The sequence below is a fragment of the Oreochromis aureus genome, linkage group 3 (assembly GCF_013358895.1).
Source record: "Oreochromis aureus strain Israel breed Guangdong linkage group 3, ZZ_aureus, whole genome shotgun sequence".
Taxonomy (NCBI): domain Eukaryota; kingdom Metazoa; phylum Chordata; class Actinopteri; order Cichliformes; family Cichlidae; genus Oreochromis; species Oreochromis aureus.
This window is the reverse complement of record NC_052944.1, coordinates 14,476,392-14,482,700: the sequence shown is the minus strand read 5'-3', so window position 1 is coordinate 14,482,700 and position 6,309 is coordinate 14,476,392.

The window sequence follows — 6,309 nt, the reverse complement described above, 5'->3', positions numbered from 1 at the left end:
CACCCATAACACTCATTCTAAGACACGGTTTCCCTCCAGCTCCTCTAAATAGCTCACTGTTACAGACACGGCCTGAATGAGAACCTGTTCCCTCCCAAGATAACATCAGACCATATAATGTTGATGCAGAAGAGCCACGTAATAACAATTCCTTTCCTTCTTGATCACAGCATCCAGCTAACTTGGGTTACCGATGACAGCAGGAAGAAAACAGTAGTTCAAACTCCAGTAATACCCGATGTATAAATAACAACATTATTTTTTAACTAATGTGTGCCACTCCTGTTAGCAAAGAACAGGAAATTGAGTGACTGACTAGACCTGAAAATTGAACATATAAAGCATTGTCTGGTCTGATGAGCTTTCATGTTGTTTGGCATAAAAAACATGAAAGCATGGATCCGTCTTAACTTTTATCAGTGGTACAGGCTGATGGTGGTGTCGTGGTGCAGGGGATCATTTCTTGGCACACTTTGGGGCCCTTAGTACCAAACAAGTATTGTATTAAAGCCATCTTTAGACGTCTGCTTCCATCAGGATAACTTACCATACCAGAAAGTCCAGATCATCTCAAGCTGTTTTCTTTAACATGACAGTGAGTTCACTGCACTCGTATGGCATCCACAGTCACCAGATCTCAATCCAGTCAAGAACCTTTGGGATGTGGTGGAATGGGACAATCACATTATGGATTTGCAGCCAACCTCTGCAGCAACTGTGTGATGCTATCACGTCAATATGGACCAAAATTTCTGAGGAAAGTTTCCATCACCTCGTTGAACCTGTTTCATGAAGACTTCAGGTAGTTTTGAAAGCAGAAGAGATGTCCAACCCAGCACTAACAAGATGTAACTAATGACGTAGGTGATGGGGGAACGTGTGAGTGTAACTGGAACACGTTAGTGGTTGGTGAAGTTATGCCAGAAATCTCTATTTTGCTTCTACTCTGTTAAAAAGTTTAAATATCTATTTTTTGCTTTGTTGATTTTGAAATTCTTATATTTGTTTGTTGTGTTTAACTTCTATTTTTTTAACTGTTAGAAGAAAATGATTTTCTAAATCTGGGATAAATTAAATCAGTCTTATATCTTATCTTATTAGCTCTTCTTAATGTTAATTAGCATGCTAAGTTTTATGATAAACTAAGTCGCCGCTGATGGCATTACTGGCTTCTGTCTTATCAGTGTCTTTGAACAAACCGATTGTGCAGCATGAACATGCAAGACCTTTCCATTTAAAGAGAACATATTCTACTCATTTCCAGCTTCAAAGCTAGTAACTTTACATTATTAGTCAAACTGATCCTTATTTATCATATACCTTTGTGCAGCCAACAGTTCATTAACTGTCTAAAACAGGCTGTTTCTCTGCTATTGAAGCCAAGTTCCTGCTGACTGGCTGCCCCTTGTAAACAGAAGGTTTAAAAAGCAGGTGGGTGGGGCTACTCTGCCAACATCTAGAGCAATGAAGCTTTAACCTCATTATTTGACACTTTAGCAGTGTGTATATGAGCTTCCAGGATTGTAAATAACAATGGCACAATACATAAACTATGGAAATTATAATAAATGTGAGCCAAAGTATTTTCAGCAACCAAGAGGCCCCGAATCTGAACACTTGAGGCCCACAGTGTAGAGGGGGAACTGTTAGAGGGGGAATGAAGCAGCAGTATTGGTTTCTCATTCTTTTAAACTTTCAGGAACAAATGTACAACAAGAGGATTTTTTTTAGTCATGCTAAAATTAAACCCAGTGCATGCCTGTTGCTCACTGCAGGCTGAGTGCTAACAGAACCTTGGATCATAAGCACCTGCATGCAGGAATACTGCAAGAATTCTGAGTTTCTGCAGAAAAATAAAGGCCAGTATTAGACTTTTGGGTGCTGTGCGTGTGTGTGCATTAACGAGTCATGTCCTGTTTGTCTGTGTGTGAGGGTGTGTCTGATGTTCCACAGTGTGTGCACAAACTGTACATGCAAATGTGTTTCTGTGTGCAAGCTGCATCGGACAAAGTCACCGGTGCAGCCTGGGGTGGGGACCCAGAGCACAGGAAAGCCTGAAGTGGATGGAGTGGAAGACACCCCCTCACACACACACACACACACACACACACACACACACACACACACACACACACACACACAGCATGTCTGCCCTGACACATAAAGTCTGCGCTATTGTGTAATAAAAAGTAGAGGGAGCAGGGGATTGGGGGGTTACAGGATGTGAGTGTATGATTTATGATTCAATAGCAAAAGACAAGGGATGAAATTTATAGCAGAGGGAAGTGAGGGAAAGGGGGAAAAGGGAGGGGGATGTGGTGCAACAGCAACGAAGAGAGGGAAAAAGGGGGAAAAGTCAGAGGGGAACATTTCTGCAAATGTGTGTGTACCTCGTTATTTTACCACGAACTCCTATAACAATATACGTGTGGACGTGTGTGGTGTGCATCTATGCTCAGTTTTCCAAGTCCGTCTTGAAGCAACACTCTGGTACCCATGTGACCACTGAGACCGTTTTTGTTGGATGTAATCATTCGTTTCATAGCGGCCATTAAAAGATTGTTTCCTGATGGGGACAAAACCTGCATTCCTTGTTCTGAGTTGCAAAGTTTAGCTGAAACTTAGAAGTTTGAGTTAGTCAAACAAAAAGTGCTATGTTTAAAAGTTACAGCTTCTTTTGTGTTACTGTACCTCAACTGCTATTCATAGAAAGGCGTGTGCACAACACACAGAAGGGAACTGATCCTAAGAAAAAAAATCTTCTGGAAGATGTCCAGTTGATTTGATGAAATCAAAAAAGCATTAAGATGTTTTTTTCTTTAGATCTTGAAAACTGTCAAGCCATCCTTTAAAATAACTGAAGCACATGTCTTCATTTAGTCAAAAACTAGAAATCGTTCTGCGTGCTGTTTGGATGCAGTTTTAGTCGTAGTTTTAGTCTTTAATCACAAGGACATGAACCATTTCTTTAGCCCTTCGTTTGTTTCCCACAGGAGAGATCGCTGCGGCTGCAGACAGATACATGCACACACATGCGTTTAAGCTGACACTCTATAGGGAACATCTGGCGCGCTTGAATGCTCATTTTATGTCTAGCATCTCCTTCTGAGTACACACACACACACACACACACACACACATGTCGGGTATTCATATCTTATGGGGACATCTAATTGACATAATGCTTTCCCTAACCCCTTACCCCAACACTAACCATGAAAAATGAATGACTAACCCTAACCTTTACCCTAAACCTAACCATAACCCAATTGTAACCCTGACACTAAAACCACATTTTGAGCCTTCAAACTCATGGGGACCAGGATTTTGGTCCCCACAAGTATAGTAAACTTCCAAATTTTGGTCCCCACAAAGATATGAATACACACTTAAACACACACACACACATGCATGTATTTGCATAAAGCTGAAATGCAGAAATAATGTAGCAGGTTTGGGATCTGTTAAAATGAGGATTTATGGTGAAGTCCTGTTTCTCTGTGATTACAGTCAAAAGCAGTGATGTGGTGTATAAACCTGGTCTGTCTTTGCCAGAGAAATCAGACCTAAACCAGACCCTGACTTTGAACTCGGGCAATGTGTGTAAAAGAACACAAATCATGAGCACTGCACTGTTTTCAAAAGTCATAACCTCAATGATGGACTGTTACGTTTTTATGACTTTGCTCATTCTGTCATCTGGCACATTTTTGTGACTAAAGCTGTGTCCGCTTCCTTCAATAATTGAGGGAGGCTCATATTTCCTTTGTTCTGCTCTACTTGGATCCAAACTTACTTCATAATAATAATAATGTTCCTGTCGGTGGGCACGTCATACAGGCCAACAGTCACCCTGTGTGCAACAGTCGCCCTCCGCTGTGATGTCAGAGTAATGCACCCTTCCTACTGAAAGTTGCCAGGATTAAGAAATGTTGGCAGAGCACGGAGGCTGAATGTTATTCTATTAAAAGGCTTTGCTTTCAGCCTCATCAAGGTGTTAAGAGTGCCAAAAACTTAAATGTTGAAACACTGCTGCTAACCAAAAATGTGTCTAAACATAACCTGTGACAACATTGATTCCTTATTTTCTATAATATAGATTCAAAGAATAAAAGAGAGAATGACAAAAAACACTTTTATGAAGGGTCTCAGTTTCCTTTGGAAACAGAGCTTCTCTGCTGATCTCTCAGTTGAGCCCGCTGTTGATGTGGACGCCCAGGTGCTCCTCGACCACATCAACATCCTGTCACAGGACAGACACTGGCCATGTAGCCGTCCTCCTCCTTCAGAAGTCTATCGCCAATTTTCCGGTCTTATTCGTGTCCAGAAGCAGATGACTCCTCCCACCACGTGTGCAAGACTGATCCCTTTGACCTGAAAGCTTTAAAGTTGCCATTTCAGTGAGTGTTTGTGTATGATGTCTCTGAGAGTTGACATCCACATTATGGTCATCTCAGGCACACAGCTGTGGCTGTGAGTGCAGAAGCCCCGCCCACCTGATCAAATTCTCTTTGTGAGTGGGAAAAAAGCAAAATAAGCATATTTTAAACTAGTCATGCAAAATTATTAATCCCTGAGGGCTAACTGCAGAAAAATCACACTAGCAGAAGATGGATTCAGCTCATCGCCCTCTGGATAATTGGCCCAGCATGCTCTGGCTGCACCACTCTGCTTTCACTTAGATGGGATTCAAACCCACACCCTGGCTTAGGAAGGCTGTATTATGCCACCATGGCTGCTACCTAAGGCCCAGTATTGGGTAAATACGTTTTACCCAATACTGGGTTTTTTAAATCTGGGAAATATGCAGCTATTCCAGTAAAGTGCAAGAAGAAGTTGAAAAAAAGGAAAACTAAATAACAATCAGCCAAACACTTAAGATTTTAAGTGCAATATGTATAAGTAGGCAGCTGATAATACAGAGAATGTTCAAACCCTTTGTGACACGCTATGGCAGTGCTCATTTTCTGTTTTCAGCACACAGTCACTTACGTTCATGTCACTGTCATTAGTGACAACAGTGTTTCTGATTCACAACAGCTGCTCTCACCAACACCATTTCCAGCTCTCCAGAGCTGCACGAGGGGGAAACGGGTGAACACGAGTCATTGACTTTGACCAAAAATAGATGAAATGGGCTCAGATGCAAATGCGGTGGCTGCTCTGAATAATCCAAATGGATAAAACATTCACCCGGTTTGCAGCAGCACTGTTTACCTCGTCGCTTTCAACACGCGCATCAGTTATACTGTAAGTGCACTCAGGAAAAAAAAAAGGTTTTTAGAAAGTCTATATTTATTATTCCCACAGGGTATTATAGTGTTTACATTTGAATAAATAAGCTGTGTATTCAGCAATATCACACAAAGTAACAATGTTGCTGCATATGTGTAGATTGACGCAAGCAAGTGACATTTAAAAACAATTTCTCACAGCTTTTTCTGACTCACGACAGTCACTGATCAATGTATTGCGTTCACTATTTTCTTGTACCACAGAAAATACAGTTTACTGCTCTGAGGTCATTTCGTCCCTTAAACGCTGACCCCTGCAGAAACACGAATGAGGTCGGGGGTTGTCCTCTCCCCTGAAAAACACGTAAGCCACAGTCGCTCTGTGATTAATCTCTAGTCCTGCACATGTTAATGAGACAAAGCTCGTGTTCAGACAAAGTTCAAGTTTATGTTTGTAAAGGGATAAAACAGCAGCCACGTTGTTAAATGTTATCTCCACAAGGCCGCATTTTGAGCCCTAAAACTTTTTTTTGTTTTCAGAGTTCACTCAGTTCACTCCAGCTATACACCGGAGTGAACAATTCCCAGTTAATCTCATTACATATGTTAATCTCACGCAATATAATCTGGAGTACAACATTTATTTACATAGATAGATAGATAGCTATATCTCTATCTATCTATCTATCTATCTATCTATATATATATAGCTATATGGTAGCTTCAGCATAAAACACTTACCTTCATAGGAGGTTGTCACAGTCAATGGACAGCACGCTGAGCACACTGAAACTCTGCTCCACTCTCAGCTCTGTGCCCAGCAGGCAGGCTGAGTTGAACTGGGAAGGCCGAGTTGGCCCTGATACCTTTGCCCTGAGCGAGGTGTCTCAAAGTGTAGCGATTACAACACGGTGCAAAAAATGTAACTGACATTAACAATGACCTTTTTAAGAGAGCTGTGGCCGAGAGTGCAGCCGAAATCGCAACAAATATAACATAACAGTTTTATAAAGATATTTTAAACGTACAAACAGGACTGGATCTATTAAAATATAGTCATAATAATATAAAGTCA